The sequence below is a fragment of the Pongo abelii genome, chromosome 1 (genome assembly GCF_028885655.2).
Source record: "Pongo abelii isolate AG06213 chromosome 1, NHGRI_mPonAbe1-v2.0_pri, whole genome shotgun sequence".
Taxonomy (NCBI): domain Eukaryota; kingdom Metazoa; phylum Chordata; class Mammalia; order Primates; family Hominidae; genus Pongo; species Pongo abelii.
In genome coordinates, this window is record NC_071985.2 from 2,055,835 (window position 1) to 2,076,392 (window position 20,558).

At 42.1% G+C, this 20,558-nt stretch overlaps 1 pseudogene; it reads left to right on the plus strand.

The window, feature by feature from the left end:
• On the plus strand, positions 3,759–4,292 carry PONPYGV1R-PS1803 (vomeronasal 1 receptor ponPygV1R-ps1803 pseudogene; annotated as a pseudogene).

Here is a 20,558-nt window from a genome sequence, read left to right on the forward strand (position 1 = left end):
AGAAACATTTGAGTTTTACAAGTCAGTGGTTTTTCCTATTGCACATTAAGGTAATAAAATTCAGTGGATTTTGAAATGCTCTTTTTAGACTGTTTGAACTTAATTTGTTTTAGTAAGACAAAATTGTTTTAATGTCTTTGGACCGTTGTATATTAAGCGATGTTTATCCTGCCACCAACGTTAACCTATCTCACCTTAGTTATCATTGTAGGTAAAAAAAAATGGTAACAATACAATAGTGGTAACATGGTGGAATAGTATCTCTAATGATCCCTTCTCCCAGTGGCATTAAACTTCAAATAATTTGAAAAATATTGTTCCCACACATTACACCTTCATTCTGTTTGCTCTTTTTGTAATGACAGTGTCATTATTATGGCTATAATAAAGCCTATGTAGGATTATAATCAAAGACCATATATTTCTGAATCTTGAAGGACTATTCACAAAATTTTATTTACATTTTTCTTTTAACATGTGGTCTTTCTGGCCTGCAAAACATATACATACTTTTAGTTTTGGTTTACATGGAGATAAATATATAAATATATTACTCTAAAGATAAATGTTAGGTGTAAGACAGTTATGAAGCAAGTAATATGTTTGAAGTAAGTGCATACCCGTTTTCAGAATAAGAGAAAAATGTTGGAACCAAACATAATTTCAAAAGTATGGATAATTTATTAGCAAACTAGAAACCTCAAAAATGTTGAAGGCAAATCTGCAAATCTGTTTTCTCTGCTTTGTATTGAATGCATTTCTCTAAAATCTTATTGCACCTTTTTCAGAATTTCCCCATGAAAATCCTGTTTTTACTTTTATGTTGCTCATGCTAGAGCTAACATATAATTTTCTTGTTCCAAAATTCATGAAGAATTTCTTGTGTGATCTTCTCAGGTATTATAATAATGATTTTATGAAACTTATTGGTGCTTAAAAAATAATCTGAAGATGTGAATAATTCCACAGTGAGTGTTTTAATTTTCATTGTACTTAATTAGTACATTTCCATTTTTCCATTATTAGAGAACACTATTCAAGCCAACTTTTTTTTTTGTTATTGTTTGTTTCACTTTTCTTAATTGAGTAATTGAGTTTATTGACTCTATTGGGCAATTTGTTCAGGTAAACACTTTGGAGGCTTTATAAGTCATAGGGTTATTTGACATATAAATGAATTGAAGAAACATAACACAGTGCCAGATGTGTAATAGATGTTCCATAATTAGCAATAAGTATTCCTGTTGGAGTGAATTTGTGGCTCCAGGTAAGAGATTGGAAATACCTGGGATGAACACCTGGCATTGATTCTGCATGTAGAGAAAGGACTTCTGTACCCAGGCTGCACAACTGACTCTCTGAAGAGGAATTCTGCTTTTATTTCCAAATTATCTCTCTTTTTTTTATGGTCTCTTTCTCTTTCTTCTCAACTACTTATGCATTCCAGCTCTCCTCCTTTTTTTTTTTTTTTTAAATCTGTGTTATGGCTACACTTTCTCACTGTTCTCCACACAATATGTCATTTTATATAGTACTTTGTACATTCTAACAGGAAGTTTGGACTTTCTCTTTTTCTGTTTTTTTCTTTTCTTTTTTTTTTTTTTTGGTAGATATGGTCTCACTGTGTCACCCAGGCTGGTGTGCAGTGGTGAAATCTCGGATTACTGCAACCTCTGCCTCCCAGACTCAAGCAATCATCCCACCTCAGCCCCCTGAGTAGCTGGGACTAGAAGTGTGCACCCCCACACCTGGCTAATTCTTTTTTTTAGTAGAGATGAGGTTTTACCATGTTGCCCAGGCTTGTCTTGAGCCCCTAAGCTCTAATGACTGACCTGCTTGGCCTCCTAAAGTGCTGGGATTATAGGTATGAGCCACACCTGGCCTGGAAGTTTGAAATTTTTTAATGTGATGATTTTTGTTTGTTTGTTTTGAGACTGAGTCTCACCCTGTTGCCCAGGGTGGAGTGCAGTGATGCAATGTTGGCTCACTGCAACTTCCACCTCCTGGGTTCAAGCAAGTCTCCTGCCTTGGTCTGCCAAGTAGCTGGGATTACAGGCACGTGCCACCATGCCTGGCTAATTTTTGTATTTTTAGTAAAGACGGGGTTCATCATGTTGTACACGCTGGTCTTGAACTCCTGATCTCAGGTGATCCACCTGCCTCGGCCTCTCAAAGTGCTGGGATTACAGGTATGAGCCACTGTGCCCAGCCAATAGATTGACTTTTAACTGGAGAGTTTGAGGTCATTTATGTGTTACAAAACTGACATTGTGTTCATAGCTTATTGCAGTCTCAACCTCCCAGGCTCAAGTTATCCTCTCATCTTAGTTCCCTGGGTAGCTAGGAGTACAGCCACATGCCACCATGCCCAGCTAATTTTTTTTATTGTTTTGTAGAAATGAAGTCTCACTGTATTTTCCAGGCTGATCTCAAGCTCCTGCGCTCAAGCACCCCACCTACCTCAGCCTCCTAAAGTGCTGGCATTACAGGCATGTGCCACCATGCCTGGCTACAAGCAACACATTCTTTTTTTTTTTTTTTTTTTTTTTTTTTTAGACAGAGTCTCGCTCGGTCGCCCAGGCTGGAGTGCAGTGGCAGGATCTCGGCTTACTGTAAGCTCCACCTCCTGGGTTCACGCCATTCTCCTGCCTCAGCCTCCCAAGTAGCTGGGACTACAGGGGCCCGCCACCACATCCGGCTAATTTTTTCGTATTTTTAGTAAAGACAGGGTTTCACCATGTTCGCCAGGATGGTCTCGATCTCCTGACCTCGTGATCCATCCGCCTCGGCCTCCCAAAGCGCTGGGATTACAGGCGTGAGCCACCGCGCCCGGCCAGAAAATTGTTTTTAAAATAAAAGACACCATTGATAATTGCATCAAATATATGGAATACTTAGGCCTATAGCTGACATAAAATATGTAAGAGTTGTATGGAGAAAATTTTAAAACTTATTTGAGAGATGTTTAAAAGGATATAGAGATCTCCTGACTTCGTGATCCGCCCTCCTCGGCCTCCCAAAGCGCTGGGATTACAGGCGTGATCCCACCACCGGGGGGAGCAACACTCTTAATGGAGGAGAGGGATGCACTGTCCATGGGCTGGAGAATTAAATCGGGCAGTTAGCATTGTTTGTTAAAATATTTTAAAATCCTGACACAAAGTGTGGTGAATGTATAATTAATTAGAATACGTAAAGCTTTAATAATATTGGACTATGTATTGTAAGCACTGTGTAAGTAAACATGTCAGAATTTGGAAATCTCTGAAGAACAAATGTATCTTAGAAATTCTTAAGGAGAGTTAATGATAAGTGCATAATTTTGAATTTAATTTTCTATGAAACACTTATAGCACACCTTATGTTTCCATGCAGAACCTATTTTTGAATGTGTGTGTTGAACAATAATAGAATGACCTCTGTGGATTTAAAATTTGAAATAATCTTTTTTTTTCTTGAGACTAAATTTCACTCTTATTGCCTAGGCTGGAGTGCAATGGCGCGATCTCGGCTCACCACAACCTCTGCCTCCCAGGTTCAAGTGATTTTTCTGCCTCAGCCTCCCAAGTAGCTGGGACTACAGTCATGTGCCACCACGCCAGGCTAATTTTGTATTTTTAGTAGAGTCCGGGTTTCTCCATATTGGTCAGGCTGGTCCCAAGCTCCCACCTCACTTGATCCGCCCACTTCGTCCTCTCAAAGTGCTGAGATTGCAGGCGTTAGCCACTGTGCCCGGCCTGAAATAATCTTTCTTTTAGATTTATTTTTGCAATCTTGGGAACTTTTTAAATTTCTTCCTATATATCATCGGGTGCAGTTGGCAGTCTGTAGTCTTCATTCGTAATCACCTAACTAGCCAACCGCTTGGTCATTCGCTCTAAAGACATCTCAGAGATCATGGTAGCTTTTGGATTAAAACATTTCCTCAGTGATTTTGGGTGCTAAATTGTTTTCTGTGTTTCTACAATAGCCAAATTGGGACCATTAGCACTGTCTGCTTCTTTACTGTTTTCTATACCATCACTATCAGGAACAGCAGCTCCAGGTACCCCAAGCTTAAAGTAAAAGTTCTAAAATACTTCAGTCCTTCCCATGTTCTGTGCTAGGCCCTGAGCACACTGGTAAATACCTGAGTTCCTGTACTGATGACGGACTAATAGAACAAAAACATCACAAAAACTTTATTTTTGAGTCTTTTCCACTAAGTTTATGAGAAAGACAGAAACATTTATTACCCATATATTCCCAAATATTATATATTTCAAAATTTGGGAAATATTTCTTTCAATATTTGGGAAATAAAGATGTCTCCTCAACCTACTGATTTTATTTTTGTGGATATATATCCAATAGTAAAATTGCTGTGTCATATGGTAGTTCTATTTTGAAATTTTGCAGAAATCATCATACTGTTTTTGACAGTGGCTGTATTGGTTCACATTCACACCAACAGTTGTGCTAGCATTTTTCTTTTCCCACACTTTTGCCAACACTTATCTTCTGTCTTTTTGATTATAGTCATTGTAACAAGAGTGAGGTGATACCTCATAGCAGTTCTGATTTGCCTTTCCTTGATGATTATTGATGAACATTTAAAAATATATGTGTTGGTCATTTGTAGGTCTTTTGAAAAACATATTTAGATATTTTACCCATTTTTAATATCTTTCTGTCATATAGTTTAAGTTCTTATGTATTTTCAATATTAACCCATCTGACATATAATTTGAATATTTTTTCATTCTTCGGTTGTCTCATCATTTCATTGATTGTACCTGGTGCTGTATAGAAGATTTTTAGTTGAAAGAAGTTTCATTTATTTTTACTTGTGTTGCCTGGGATTTTTACATTAAATCTAAAAAATTATTGCCCAGACTAATGTCATGGTACTTTTACCTTATGTTTTCTCATAATAGTTTCAGAGTTTCAAGATGGTTGTGATGAGTATACCATGATGTGAATGCACTTAATCCCTCTAAAATGTACACTCAAAAATGGGTAAACTCGGCCGGGTGCGGTGGTTCACTCCTGTAATCCCAGCACTTTGGGAGGCTGAGGCGGGCAGATCAATTGTGGTCAGGAGTTCGAGACCAGCCTGGCCAACATGGTGAAACCCCGTCTCTACCAAAAAATACAACAATCAGCAGTGTGTGGTGGTGCACGCCTGTAATCTCAGCTGCTTGGGAGGATGAAGCATGAGAATCACCAGAACCTGGGAGATGGAAATTGCAGTGCACTGAGATCGCGCCACCGCACTCCAGCCTGAGCGACAGAGTGAGACTCTGTCTCAAAAAAAAAAAAAAAGCGGCGGGGGGCAAATCTTATAGTTTGCATATTTCATTACTGCTTTAAAAAGGGAAATTAACAGCTTTAGGTATAATATAACAGCCAAATACTACAGTTCTATAACTAGAAAGTGATTAAATATATCATTTTATAAGAATAAAATCAGTCTTTCAAGGCTGTTTAAAAATATATAACTGATTGATAAATTATGTATTCAAACACAGCATAAGATTTTTTTTTTTTATATGGAGTCTTGCTCTGTCATCCAGGCTGGAGTGCAGTGGCGCGATCTTGGCTCACTGCAAGCTCCGCCTCCCAGGTTCACGCCATTCTCCTGCCTCAGCCTCCTGAGTAGCTGGGACTACAGGCGCCCGCCATCGTGCCCGGCTAATTTTTTGTATTTTTTTTTTTTAGTGGAGACGGGGTTTCACCGTGTGAGTCAGGATGATCTCGATCTCCTGACCTCGTGATCCACCCGCCTCGGCCTCCCAAAGTGCTGGAATTACAGGCGTGAGCCACCGCATCCAGCCAGCATAAGATTTTTATATGAGTAATTGGGAAGGCTTCTATAAATATAAGGTAAAACTTAACGAGTTATTTAGAATGACATATTTTAATTTTTTTTAGAAAGATTAAACAATCAAATTATAATTTAGTAATGGGGATAATTCATTTTAAAGAATACTCAAAACTAACAATTATGAGTAAATTATATGAAACAGAAAGATTGCCTAAAAATAAATTTCTCAACCATATTCATAATTTAAGAAATATGGTTAGATTTGGAATGAGAAATTCATTTAGATAATTTTACCTAGCGAATGGGTAGTAAAGATTTCAAGAACGTTTCTGAGGCTATCAACTAAAAGGTAATTTTCAAGGAGGTGAAAGAAGAGGAGAGCTGAAGGAGGTCTCAAGGATCTGTAGTGCCCGTGGTATGATGCACATCTTTCCTTGAAATGGCAAAATCAAAAGCCCAGTCCCCTGGGTGAGATTAGGTAAATTACCCAGTGTGCTGTCCTGGCTGTGACAAACAGAATCAGGAGAAACGAGGGCTGTGTTCTAAGTCTGGGTGTGGTCCCGTACCCCTCAAACCTCCGTTGTCACCACCACCATCTTCTCCATACCTTCCCCCATGTCACCCCCAAAGCAACAGGAACAGTTCTAAAAACAACCCCCCAAAGGACTCTATTTTTGAATTATCTCCCCACTTGGATCTCAGTGTTTCCTCCAGGTGTGTTCACACAGAGCAGGTCTCTAGGATCTGAGACAGATTCCAGCCCAGGCCATGTAAAGACTTTAGATCCTAGCCCAGGTTACACGTGTATACCCGGAATGGATATGTACCTGACTATTGTAGACTTTGAACAGTAGTCAGGCTTGCAAGGTGAAACCACAGAAGTCCAACACACATGACCTCATTTCTCACACTTGGATAAACAAGACCAGAGTCCACTTAAAAGCATTCACGATCAATGTGTTTCTTACTGCATTTCATGCGGGCCACTCCCTTTACTGAAGAACATCATCATACTGTGCAGCCAGACAGTTCTTCGTCATTTCCCCTGACAAACGGCTTTGGAAACACCTGAAAATTTGCAACAAAAGCAGACCAGACTGCTGAGTGAGTAACATGAAGGAGAGGCCCAGCAACCCGTTATCCTACAGCCCTCAGATGGTTCCGGTCCATTCTATGTGCAGCAGCCTCTGCAGTACCTAAGCCATAGTTTATCCTGAGTTAACATAATCATAATAGGAATACACCATACACATGTGGTAACGTTAGAGCTGGACTCAAAACTCCAAAAATGTGTGAACAAAAATAGGTCTGACCGACCCCACAGCCTTTATTGGTTTCTTGCTCTTTCCCATCTTCCTTCACTGCTTCCTTCTGTTCCTGAGATCACCTTTCAAGTAAATCACTTGCTTTTATGTTTCGCATCGTCATGATGCAAATTAAAGCACCACAATTTATTGAACATTTTATCAAAATGTAAAACCTTACAAAAGATTAACAGGTTATGTTTGATTGTGAGATTGAATATTACATTCTCACTGTTGTGTTTGATAATTTTCATTACAAAGTAATAAGTAATCAAATGATTAGACAGCTCTTTAATTATACCTCTAAAGAATAAGCATTCCATTTGCATACATAATTATTGTGAATCTGGGATGAATGTATTCTGAATTTGAGGGGGTTTTTTCATAACACCCTGTTCCAGTGCACAAGACAAATAGCGTTTTTGTCAGAACTCATGATAGTACAGGTAGCAGCAGCCACTCTCAATCATGTCTCCTGTGTTCTGCTATAGAGAAATGTTCCTGCTTACATTGGTGGCCAAGCGATAGCGTTCTGCTCCGTGAGATTTAGAGAGAAGTGCTTGAACAGGTTGGCCTTCTCTGAATTAAAAAAACACTGGTTTTTAATAAAATTCCCTATGTCCTATCAGCTTCACATTTTTCTCCTTGTTGCTGTTTGGAATGTGGTTCGATTGCCTGGAGGTGGATCAGCCAACTTGGGCTCTGAAGGAGTGAGCTTGAGCACAATAACCAGGTGTAGACCATTTCAGAGAGAGGAAATGGAAAGAAACTGGCACACTGTAAGGTCACTGCACTATTTTATCAGTTCTGCTGCCCAAGTACATAAGAGTACACCTCATATATTCTGATAGTATACAAAAATCTTTTCTTTGTAGCTGAATGCAAACTAATTGCTACAGAATGAGATGTATGAAAGTTTTTAGAATAAAAATGAAATCACCAATGTCATAAAAACTCTGACAAATAGAGATGCTGGAAGAGACTGTTCTTAAGCTTATACGCCTGATAACAAAACTATCCTAAAAGACTTTTAAAAACTTTATTCTTTTGCTGGGTGCGGTGGCTCACGCCTGTAATTCCAGCACTTTTGGAGGCTGAGGCGGGCAGATCACGAAGTCAGGCTTTCGAAACCAGCCTGGCCAACATGGCAAAACCCCGTCTCTACTAAAAATAACAAAAATTAGCCAGGTGTGGTGGCGGGCACCCGTAGTCTCAGCTACTCAGGAGGCTGAGGCAGGAGAATCGCTTGAACCTGGGAGGCAGAGGTTGCAGTGAGCCAAGATCACGCCACTGCACTCCAGCCTGGGCAACAGACCAAGACTCTGTCTCAAAAACAACAACAAAAAACTTATCCTTTCATAAAGGCCTTCACAACCTTGTACAAAACATTTCTATTGAGCCATTAAAATACCAGTGGGCACTGATGAGTAGATTTATTTTGGCACATATGAAAGTTTTTGTTAGGTGGCACAAAGCTGTTACATTTATATCTGGGGCTTGAGGGAAGATAAAAAAATGCTCATAAACTTTGCGAATGGCAGGGAACTGGGAATGAGAGAAAATATGTGCGTAACTGATCTGAGGTTGACTTCGTAAGTATTGATGTAGTTTAGATATGTGTCCCTGCCCAAATCTCCTGTTGAATTGAATTGTAAATTTATGATGTCTAAAGTCTAAAAAGTAGCTGCTTCTCATTCTGCTTTTCTGAACTTTATAGAGGCAAATAAATTTTCAGTCTGATTTGGGGGTCTCTTATTTGGCTTGGCATTTTCTCTTCAGGATAAATTCAGTGTAATTTATTTATTTATTTATTTTTATTTTTATTTTTATTTTTATTTTTTTGAGACGGAGTCTCGCTCTGTCGCCCAGGCTGGAGTGCAGTGGCGCGATCTCGGCTCACTGCAAGCTCTGCCTCCCGGGTTCACTCCATTCTCCTGCCTCAGCCTCCCAAGTAGCTGGGACTACAGGTGCCCGCCACCACACCTGGCTAATTTTTTTGTATTTTTAATAGAGACGGGGTTTCACTATGTTCACCAGGATGGTCTCGAGCTCCTGACCTCGTGATCCGCCTGCCTCGGCCTCCCAAAGTGCTGGGATTAGAGGCATGAGCCACCACGCCCGGCCAGTGTAATTTACTCCTTTTGTCAAATGTTGTTTATTTACAGCAAATGTTGCCTATTACAACATTCCCACTGAAATAGAATGTCTTATGTCTTTGAATGCCTCAAAAGGATTTAAAGAAATAATAACTGATCCTTGAGCACATACACCTACAGGGATATAGCAATCATTGAGCTAAATAATTAGCTAATTAAAAAATTGTTTTGCAAATGTAGAAATGTTTATTTCATTCTTGTTCTGGTGTTTCTGTAACCTTGTGTTCTGTCCCCCATGTGGACAGTGTGCCACATCTAGTTTCTGCATAGAGTTCAAGAGAGACATAAGGACAAGTTTTTCACTTCACACATCAGTGAAGATGCAGCTTAGGGCAGCAACATTGCACACCAATTATAAACCAATAAAGTTCTCCTCCCTCCCTCTCCCTCAGCCTCTCCCTCACCAGCCAGTATCAGCAGATGGTCTATCTCATTCTTCATGGGAAAATAGAAATTGTTCAGCTTATGCTTGGTAAGCCTCTCTCCCTCAACCTTAAGATTTCCCTTCAGAGATGCTCATTGTTTCCTCCTTCTCTCCTGCCTAATAGAATACGTTATTCTCTTCGCCTAATAGAATAAGTTATTCTCTTTTCTTTTACCTCTTTTGAGACTTAGCCTCTTTAAAGATTCCCTTTTGTTTTAGTTATCTTCGATTTTTCTTTCACTTGGCTTAATTCCCTCAGAGACATAATTTAAATCATTTTCTTGATACTGTCTCCTCAGTTTACACCTTAGTTTACTCCTTACTGTCAATGAAAATCTCGGGAGGGTTGTATATGCTTCCTAGCTCCTCTGCCTCATGATTACTCCTCAGCCCTCAGCATTCGCATGCCAAACTCTGAACTTTCATGTTCTCAGCATGTTAGTAAAACTGTGTTCTTATTTCATTTTACTTAAGTTCGAAGCACTTTATTATTGCTCCCATAGCCCTCAGTCCAAAACTTCAGTGCATTGTAATTGTTAAAATCTTCATCACATTGTATTTTAATGGTCTGCGTTCATATGTTTCCTCCATAGACTAAGCTTCTAGAAGGCAGAAAAACGGATTTATATAGATTGCATATTCCCTTTGGAGTTAAATGTAGGTCATGACACATAAATATATGGAAAATACATTATCCAATAAATTAACAAATATTGGTGGATATCAGTGTTCCAAAGTTACAATTTCTGCTTATATTCATTTTGCCAACAGCATGTCACTCATTTATTTATGTATGAATGCAGTACATATTCATGGAATGCCTACACTGTCATAAAATCTGTCCTAAGAATTGGTATATATGGTGAATGACAATATATGTAAGGTTCCTTAGCCTATGGAACTCACAATGTGGTTAAAGGAGACTAATCATAAATGCAAAAACAACTAATTAAGATATTTTCAAATAATAAGTGGAATGAAGGAAATAAAAATGAATAATGGCACAGTGCGTGGGTCTCCATGAGGCTCGGAAGGGAAGGACTCTCTGAGGAAGTAATAATGGAGAAGAAAGATGAAAGGAGTCAGCCATACAAAGACCTTCCAATCACAGGAAGTTACAAGGCTGAAAGGAACCAAAAGCAAGGGAAAGCTGGCCATGTTCCAGAAAAGTCAATAAGGGCACTGTGGCCGTGGGTCAGCGAGAGAGGTGGTGAGAGGAATGAAATGCCTGGGACTAGATGTGCTGCTTTTCTGGAAAGATTTAGGCTAGACAATGTCAACTTACCAAGCTTGTTTCTACCTCAGAGTCCTCATGTACCTGTTATTCCATATCTGCGTTGATTTTCCCTTTCCCCTTATCCTGGGAAGCAAGGCTTCTCCTTCTCTCCCTCTCACCTGAGTATTACTCTTCTGTTATCCCCATTCTCTTTTATAGTATAATATCTATATTTTTTACTTTAATTGTGGTTAAAAAAGCCACATAATATGAAATTTACTCCCTTAAGAAAATTTTAGATGTATGATACAATATAGCTAACGATATGTACATAGTAGTCCACAAATCTCTAGAACTCTTTTAGTACCTTTGATCTTTGCCTCTGTTTCTTCTCTCCAGAGCCAAAAACAGGTGTTGGTCTACTGTATCTTAGCTCTGGAGGGACTCCTAACCCAGTATTTTGAATCCTAGACCAGAGTTGTGATATTCCAATGCATGTTAGAGGTACTCTTGCTTTGTGTCTTTGGGCTGGTCTTCCCAAAAAACTGATAGTAAGGTGCTCCTGCAGCATAGCTCAGACTCCTTCCTCACAAGCTCTGTGGGTTCTTTTTAACATGTAATAGGTTTTTTTGTTGTTGTTTTTTGTTGGTTTGTTGGTTTGTTTTTTTTTTTATTCCAAATAAGCTAGGCAATTAATTCACAGTTAGCAATGGATGGCCTGGAAAATTTCATTATTCAAGCCTTACGTTGTCAACACATCTGCTTATTAAAAAATACTTAAAAGAGTGGTCTAAATATGCAAATTCTTGATTATCTCCAGGAAGAAGGAAACCACTGACAGGCAACCTGGGAGGGAGTGAACGGTTATACTGAGGCCATGAAAGGCACTGACATTCACACATAATAGGGTAATAAAAGGGAATTCACATATATTGAGTGCCTACATGGGCCGGGTATAATTTGGTTCTTAAGATGCACCAGCTCTAGAGTCCGTCAGAACTGGATTTGAATCCCAATTCCGTCATTCATCATTATGTGATTGTGGATGTGTTTTTAACCCCTCTGATCTTCAGTTTTCTCATCTATAAAAGATGCCTTTTTCAAGTTGTTATGAGGCTTAAATAAGATAATTGTTTACAAATCTGGGCAAAATGCCTGTAATTTTGTGTTTAATACAAAGAAGAGTATCATCCTTCTCTCATTTAATTTTTAGAGCAAACAAAGTCTGTGGTAATCTTTTTTTTATAGTTAAATCAAGGATCAGAAAGATTAAATCACTGTAGCCACATAGCAACTCACAGTACACATTCACATGATAATTGCTAGTCGCAAGTAGCAATGATAATCACATGTATAATCTCACATTATATAGTGGTTTTATTTGTTGGAACCATAGATTCTAAGTTGCTCTATCAAAGCAATCATTAGAAATACGTGACATTCGGCCAGGCACGGTGGCTCATGCCTGTAATCCCAGTACTTTGGGAGGCTGAGGCGGGCAGATCACCTGAGGTCAGGAGTTTGAGACCAGCCTGACTAACATAGAGAAACCCTGTCTCTACTAAAAATACAAAATTAGCCTGGTGTGGTGGCACATGCCTGTAATCCCAGCTACTCGGGAGGCTGAGGCAGGAGAATCTCGTGAACCCGGGAGGTGGAGGTTGCGGTGAGCCGAGATTGCCTCATTGTACTCCAGCCTGGGCAACAAGAGTGAAACTCCATCTCAAAAAAAAAAATTTTATTTATATATATATGTATGTTCTTAGTGTACACATTTTAGGAAATTTCCTATTACTCTTCTGTTTGATTTAATGTGTGTGATATTTTCAGAAAAGCCTAAGAATTTATATAGTATATATATACACATTAAAAATGTAAGTTGACATCACAGAGTAGACTTAACTCATGACAAATTTTTTTCTGAAAGCACCTACAGAAATCGATGTTCTTTCTTGTTTCTAAAAAACTCAGAGGCTGCCGGGCTCAGTGGCTCAGTGGCTCACACCTGTAATCCCAGCACTTTGAGAGGCCAAGGCGGGTGGATCTCACAAGGTCAGGAGTTCAAGAACAGCCTGGCCAACATGATGAAACCCTGTCTCTACTGAAAATACAAAAATCAGCTGGGCGTGGTGGCGGGTGTCTGTAATCCCAGCTACTCAGGAGGCTGAGGCAGAGAATTGCTTGAACCCGGGAGGCGGAGGTTGCAGTGAGCCGAGATGACACCATTGCACTCCAGCCTGGGCGACAGAATGAGACTTCATCTCAAAAAAACAAACAAACAAAAAAACAACTCAGAGGCCACTGGGGAGAGGAGGTAGTGCCTAAGACTTAGATTTGATTACAGTAGTAATTTAAGCATAATCCATTGTAAGGTGATGATCCAGAGAGACTTCATAACAATGCAGAAACTTAAAAGCTCCCAGCAGCCAGAAAGGAAGGAAAACCGGAATTATGGTGGGACAGGGCAACCACTTGGGGGGTCTCTGTGGGAGGGGACAGCCACTGGTTTGGGCAGCCACCGGGCATTGTGAGCCAAGTGCCTGGGACAGGAACTCTAGGAGTGATTGGTTCCTGGTAACCAGGTGACCTAGGAGGCCTGGTTAGTAGGCACAGGCCAGTGGCCCTCAGTCGGCAGTCAGTGGCAAGAGGAGGCAGAGCACCGACCTTGTACAGTGCTTTCTCCCTGCGTGGTTGCGCTTCTCTGCGCTTGTTGGGCTCCATCCATTTTCAATAAGCCAGCAGGCCCCTGCCCTCAGGGGCAAGTTATCTGAGCAGGGGAAGGGAAGGAGCTGAGGCAATCCCAGCACTTTGGGAGGCCCGGGTGGACAGATCACCTGAGATCAGGAGTTCAAGACCAGCCTGGCCTTGAACTCCTGATGAAGTTCAAGGTGGTGAAACCCCATCTCTACTAAAAATACAAAAAATTAGCCGGGTGTTGGGCCAGGCACGGTGGCTCACGCCTGTAATCCCAGCACTTTGGGAGGCCAAGGTGGGCGGATCACGAGGTGGGGAGATTGAGACCATCCTGGCTAACATAGTGAAACCCCGTCTCTACTAAAATACAAAAAACTAGCTGGGTGTGGTGGTGCACGCCTGTAGTCCCAGCTACTTGGGAGGCTGAGGCAGGGGAATCGCTTGAACCCAGGAGGTGGAGGTTGCAGTGAGCCAAGATCGCGCCACTGCACTCCCGCCTGGCGACAGAGCAAGACTCTGTCTAAAAAAAAAAAAAAAAAAAAATTAGCCGGGTGTGGTGGCACACTGTGGGCGGCAAGCCACCCAGGTGCCAAGGCAAGAGACCGAGGGCAGAAGCTGTTCCAGTATAATAAAGAAAGTATATATTAATCACTCTTTCTAGAAATAGTTATACTAGAAATGATTATGGATATGATTATATATGAATATCATTAATCATTAGTTTCTAGCATTACTCTTTATTCCAATATTATAATAATCCTTGTTCTACAAGTATAACCTAGGAAAAACCAGGCCATACAGAGATAGGAGCTGAAAGGACACGGTGAGAAGTGACCAGAAGGCAAGAGTGTGAGCCCTCTCTCATGCCCGGACAGGGCCACTAGAGGGCTCCCTGGTCTAGCGGTAGCGTCAATGCCTGGGGAAGGCACCCCTTACGTAGCAGACTGGGAAAGGGAGTCTCCCTTTCCCTGGGGAATATAGAGAAGACTCTGCTCCACCACCTCTTGTGGAAGGCCTGACATTAGTCAGGCCCGCCCGTAGCTATCCGGAGGCCTGACCATCTCCCTGTGATGCTGTGCTTCAGCGGTCATGCTCCTGGTCCGCTTTCATGTTCCACCCTGTACACCTGGCTCCGCCTTCTAGATAACAGTAGCAGAATTAGTGAAAGTACTAAAGTCTTTGAAATGCACAGAGAAATAATGATGTAAGCTGCCTTCTGTCTCTCTCCGCCTCGGCTACCAAACAGGGAAGGGCCCCCTGTCCGGTGGACACGTGACTTGCGTGACCTTTACTATCATTAGAGATGGCTTACCCTCCTAACCCCACCCGTTTGTCTTGTATCCAATAAATAACAGCGCAGCCAGGCATTCAGGGCCTCTACTGGTCTCCGTGTTTAGGTGGTAGTGGTCCCCCGGGCCCAGCTGTCTTTTCTTCTATCTCTTTGTCTTGTGTCTTTATTTCTACAGTCTCTCATCTCTGCACATGAGGAGAAAAGACCCAGTAGGGCTGGACCCTACAGCGCACGCCTGTAATCCCAGGTACTCGGGAGGCTGAGGCAGGAGAATCGCTTGAATCCGCGAGGCGGAGGTTGCAGTGAGCCAAGATTGCGCCATTGCACTCCAGCCTGGGTGACAGAGCGAGACTTCGTCTCAAAACACAAAAACAAACAAACAAAACACTTTGTTTTTAGCTGTTCTACTAAGGGTCTTTACTCCTCACCCTAAGTCTTCAACAAGGGCTCTCCACTCTGCATGGTAGGAACTCACATTTACCAGCCCTGTGTCAGCGTTGGGAATTGTTTAGCTTATAGATTCCCATCAATTAATTGTTCCTTGCCAGGCTTGGTGAGTTTCACCTTATACATGCCAGATTAGTATTCATGCCAAGTCTCAAGGGGACTCGTATGCAGATTTCTGGAGCTCTCTTTACATAGCTTCTTCCTCTTCAATACTCTGCCTCACAAATTGCAAACTGCCTTAGCCATCCCCACCTCTAGTCTTTCCTCAACTCAGCGAGATCTCTTGGGCTCTGTTTGGATTCCTTACATAACAACTCAAAAATTGCCTTCAGGCAAAGAACTGGGGTGATTGTAGGGCTCACCTTCTCTGTTTTCCTCCTCTCTGAGATCACACTTTACACTACCTATGGTCCTAATATCTGAATACAGTTGTTTCATATATTTTGTCAGTTTTCTGGTTGTCTATGCCAGAAGGGGAACATCTGTCTCAATCACTCTTTCACTGTCGGAACAGAAGTTACTGATTTGTTCTTAACACTAGTTTATTTTGAATTAATGTGTGCTTTAAAACTCAAAAACACCTGTGTTAAAAGAGCTGCTCTCTCTAATCAGTGCTATGATAGCAATACTGCAAAGGCTTTTAGGAGAAGATACGCAAGTTGAGTCTTTAAGTATCTCTAACTTTACAAGGCCTGTGGTTTGGCTCTGTGTCCCCACCCAAATCTCATGTTGAATTGTAATCCCCAGTGTTGGAGGAGGGGCCTAGTGGGAGGTGATTGGATCGTGGGGGTGGACTTCTCCCTTGCTGTTCTCGTGATAGTAAGTTCTCACAAGATCTGGTTGTTTAAAAGTGTGTAGCACTTCCCCCTTTGCTCTCTCTTCTGCCAGCTATGTGAAGATGTGCTTACTTCCCCTTTGCTTTCCACCATGATTGTAAGTTTCCTGAGGCCTCCCCAGAAGCAGAAGCCTGTACAGCCCACAGAACCATGAGCTGTTTAAATCTTTTTTCCTTACAGATTATCCAGACTCAGGTAGTTCTTTATAACAATGTGAGAATGAACTAATACAGAAAAGTGGTACCAGAGAGTTGGGACATTGCTATAAAGATACCTGAAAAGGTGGAAGTGACTTTGGAACTGGGTAGCAGGCAGAAGTTGGAAGAGTTTGGAGGGCTCAGAAGAAGACAGGAAGATAAGGAAAAGTTTGGAACTTCCTAAAGACTTGTTGAATGGTTGTAACCAAAATGCTGATAGTGATATGGACAATGAAGTCTAGGCTGAGGAGTTCTCAGATAGAGATGAGGACCTTATTGGGAACTAGAGTAAAGGTCACACTTGCTATGCTTTAGCAAAGAGACTGGTGGCATTGTGCCCCTGCTGTAGGGATCTGTTGAACTTTGAACTTGAGAGAGATGATTTAGGGTATCTGGCAGAAAATATTTCTAAGTAGCAAAGCATTCAAGACATGGCCTGGCTCCTTCTAACAGTGTATGCTTATATTTATGAGGAAAGAGATTATCTGAAACTGGAACTTACATTTAAAAGGAAAACAGAGTATTAAAGTTTGGAAATGTGCAGCCTGGCCATGTGTTAGAAAAGAAAAACCCATTTTCTGGGGAGGAATTCAACCTAGCTGCAAAAATTTGTGTTAAGTAAAGAGGAGCCATATGTTAATAGCCAAGACAATGGGAAAAATGCCCCCAAGGCATTTCAGAGACTTTCGTGTCAGGCCCTCTCATCACAGGCCTGGAGGCCTAGGAGGGAAAAACAGTTTTGTGGGTCAGGCTTAGGGCCCTGCTATTCTGTGCAGCCTTGGGACCCTGCTCCCTGTGCTTTAGCTGCTCCAGCTCCAGCCATGGCTAAAAGGACTCCAGATATGTTTCAGGTTGCTGCTCCAGAGGGTGTAAGACACAAGCCTTGGAGGCTTCTAGATGGTGTTAAGCCTGCAGGTGCTCAGAGGGCAAGAGTTGAGGCTTGGGAGCCTCCACTCTTTCAGATTTCTGAGGATGTATGGAAACAACTGGATATCCAGGCAGAAATTTGCTTCAGGGGTGGAGCCCTTGTGGAGAACCTCTACTAGGGTACTGTGGAGGGGAAATATGGGGTTGAAGTCCCCACACAGAGTCTCCACTGGGGCACTGCCAAGTGGAGCTGTGAGAAGAGGGCCACTGTCCTCCATACCCCAGAATGGTAGCTCCATCAACAGTTTGCACTGTGTGCCTGGAAAAGTCACAGGCACTCAACAACAGCCTGTGAGAGCAGCCATGGGGCGCTAAGCCCTGCAGAGCCCCCAGAAGCAGAGCTGTCGAAGACCTTGGGAGCCTACCCCTTGCATCAGTGTGGCCTGGATGTTAGACATGGAATCAAAGGAGATTATTTGGGAGCTCTAAGATTTAATGACTGCCCTGCTGGGTTTCGGACTTGCATGGGGCCTGTAACCCCTTTGTTTTGGCCAATTTCTCCCTTTTGGAACAGGAGCATTTACCCAATGCCTGTATCTTTATTGTATCCCAGATGTAACTAACTTACTTTTGATTTTACAGGCTCATAGGCAGAAGGGACTGCCTTATCTCAGATGAACTTTGGACTTGGACTTTTGAGTTAATGCTAAAATGAGTTAAGACTTTGGGAGACTGTTAGGAAAGCATAATTGTGTTTTGAAATGTGAGGACATGATTTTTGGGATGGGCCAGGAGTGGAATGATATGGTTTGGCTCTGTGTCCCCACCCAAATTTCATGTCAAATTGTAATCCTCAATGTTGGAGGAGGGTCCTGGTGGGAAGGTAATTGGGTCATGGGGGCAGACTTCTCCTTTGTTGTTCTCATGATGAGTGAGTTCTCATGATACTTGATTGTTTAAAAGTATATAGCACTTCCCCCTTTGCTCTCTCTCTCCTGCCAGCCATGTGAAGATGTGCTTGCTTCCCCTTTGCCTTCTGCCATGATTGTAAGTTTCCTGAGGCCTCCCCAGAAGCAGAAGCCTGTAAAGCCCACAGAACCGTGAGTTGATGAAATCTCTTTTCTTTATAAATTACCCAGTCTCAGGTGGTTCTTTATAGCAATGCAAGAACGGATTAATACACAAGGCCAGGTTAGAACTGCTGAGCTTCCCCTGAAGCCTGCCCCTGCAAGTCTTCCCCCATCTCAGCTAATGGCAACTTCATCCTTAGAGTTTCTCAGACCCAAAACCTTGACATCATCCTTGTCACCTCTTTTTCTCTTTTATCCCCCATTCATACCATTAGGAGATCCTATCTGACCTTTAAGCTATATCCAGAATTCAACTATGTCTTGCCACCTCTACTGCTCCCACCCTTGTCCAGGCCACCAGCATTTCTAGCTTGGGGTTTTGCAACAGTCTTCTAAGAGGTGTCCTTGCCTCTACCCTTGTCTTCTTACAATCTATTCTCAATCCAGTGGCTTTTTAATATATAATACTTTTAATATGTAACGTTTAGGCTGGGTGTGGTGGCTCATGCCTGTAATCCCAGCACTTTGGGAGGCCAAGGCAGGCAGATCACCTGAGGTCGGGAGTTCGAGACCAGCCTGACCAACATGGAGAAAACCCATCCCTACTAAAAATACAAAATTAGCCAGGCATGGTGGCGCATGCCTGTAATCCCAGCTGCTGGGAAGGCTGAGGCAGGAGAATTCCTTGAACCTGGGAGGCGGAGGTTGTGGTGAGCCAAGATTGCTCCATTGCACTCCAGCCTGGGTGACAAGAGTGAAACTCTGTCTCAAAAAAAAAACCAACAACAAAAAAGTAACATTTAATATGATTTATTTAATACGTAACTCCTCTGTTCAAACCCTCCAATAACTCCTCATCTCACTATCTCACTTAGAGTAAAACCTTGCAGTGGCTCACAGGAACTCCCCCCAACTTTCTCATTTTGACTTTTTTTTTCCTTTAAAGACAGGGTCTTGCTCTTTGCCCAGGCTAGAGTGCAGTGATGTGATCATAGCTCACTGTAAACTTGAACTCCCAGGGTCAAGCGATCTCTCACCTTAGCCTCTTGGGTAGCTAGTACTACAAGAGTGTGCCACCGTACCCAGCTGATTAGAAAAAAGAATTGTAGAGACAGGTTCATGCTATGTTACCCAGGCTGGTCTTGAACTCCTGGATACAAGTGATCCTCCTGCCTCAGTCTCCCAAAGTACTGGGATTACAGGTGTGACTCACTGTGCCCAGTCTCACTTTTAATTTTTTTTGGTGGGGGGATGGAGTCTTGCTCTGTCGCTCAGCCTAGAGTGCAATGGCGCAATCTTGGCCTACTGCAACCTCCACCTCTGAGGTTCAGGTAATTCTCCTGCCTCAGCCTCCCAAGTAGCTGGGATTACAGGTACCTGCCACCATGTCCAGCTAATATTTAGTAGAGATGGGGTTTCAACATGTTGGCCTTGTTGGTCTCAAACTCCTGACCTCAAGTGATGCGCCTGCCTCGATCTCCCAAAGTGCTGAGATTATAGGTGTGAGCCACCGCGCCCAACCTCACTTTGAGTTTTATTCTCTCACTTGTTCACTGTCCTGAGGCCATCTGGCCTTTTTCTACTTCCTTGCACATTTGAAGTATGCCTCTGCCCCAGGGTCTTTGCCCTTATTCTTAACTTTTCTCTTAATATTTTCCTCCAAATACTCACATGACTTGCTCCTTCACTTTCTTCAAGTCTTTGCTCAAATGTCCCCTCTCACTGAGGCCTCCCTGACTACCTGTGATATTGTGATTTATAAAAAGATATATATATAAAAATATATATATTTTTTTAATTTTCTGGGTTAGTTTTCTCTTGCTTATAACAGAATACCTGAAACAAGGTATGTAAAAAAAAAAAAGGAATTTATTTTTTACAGTTATGGAGGCTGAGAAGTCCAAGGTTGAGAGGCTGCTCCCGGTGAGGGCCTTCTTGCTGTGGGGACTCTGCAGAACTTTTTTTTCTTTTTCTTTCTTCGTTTTTTGCACTGTCACCCAGGCTGGAATACGGTGGAGCGATCTCAGCTCATTGCAACCTCCACCTCCTGGGTTCAAGCGATTCTCCTGCATCAGCCTCCTGAGTAGCTGGGGCTACAAGCACGCACGACCACACCTGGCTAATTTTTGTATTTTTAGTAGAGACAGGATTTTGCCATGTTGGCCAGGCTGGTCTTGAACTCCTGACCTCAGGTGATCCGCCTGCCTCAGCCTCCCAAAGTACTGGGATTACAGGCGTGAGCCACCACGC